Source organism: Meleagris gallopavo (assembly GCF_000146605.3).
Source record: "Meleagris gallopavo isolate NT-WF06-2002-E0010 breed Aviagen turkey brand Nicholas breeding stock chromosome 1 unlocalized genomic scaffold, Turkey_5.1 Chr1_random_7180001849785, whole genome shotgun sequence".
Classification (NCBI taxonomy): domain Eukaryota; kingdom Metazoa; phylum Chordata; class Aves; order Galliformes; family Phasianidae; genus Meleagris; species Meleagris gallopavo.
Genome location: NW_011092372.1, coordinates 3,900 through 4,741, shown reverse-complemented (window position 1 = coordinate 4,741; position 842 = coordinate 3,900).

Genomic DNA, 842 nt, shown 5'->3' with positions numbered 1-842 from the left:
CTTCCCAGGCTCCAACCCGACCTCCCCACGGCACCCTCGAGCCCCATCCCCTCCCGTCCCATCCCCGTTCCCTGCCGATAGAGACCGACCCCTCCTTCCCTCCAGCCTCCTTTCAGGATGGCACAGAGCGCTGAGCTCTCCCTGAGCCCCTCTGCCCCACACCGCCCCATCCCCCTCGCTCAGCCGCAGACCCCGCAGCTCCGCTCCCCTCTCTGGAGGCGCTGCACTGAGCTGCGGCCCCAGCGGTGCCATGCAGAGGGACGGGCACCTCCTGCTCTGCTGCCCGCACCGCTGCCGCTACGAGCCGGGACACCGCTGGCCTTCTCGGCCACCCGGGCACAGTGCTGGCTCGTGCCCTGCTGCCTTTCTGACCCCGTGTGGCTCGGCTCCATCCTCAGGTGTCCCCACGTGTGATGGCACTCGTAATGATCAGCTCCACGCCCCGGCGCTGAAGGCAGGCTGATGGGCGGCAGTTCCTTGGATCCTCCCTGTGACCCCATCCGGCCCCACGCAATCGTCAGAGTCCGGGTGAAGCTGTGGCTTCCCTGACTGCTCCCACCTGAACTGTGGGGGTTTATTCTGCTCCGCTTCTCTGGGTCAAGGTGTGGAGTGAATCACAGAATGACAGAACCACAGAATGGGTTGGGTTGGAAGGGACCCCGAGGATCACGAAGCTCCAACCCCCCTGTGCCACGCAGGGCCACCAACCTCCCCATCCTCACAGCAGCCCAGGCTGCCCAGGGCCCCATCCAACCTGGCCTCGAACACCTCCAGGGACTGGGACGGGGGATCCACAGCCTCTCTGGGCAGCTGTTCCAGCACCTCCCCACTCTCACAGCAAA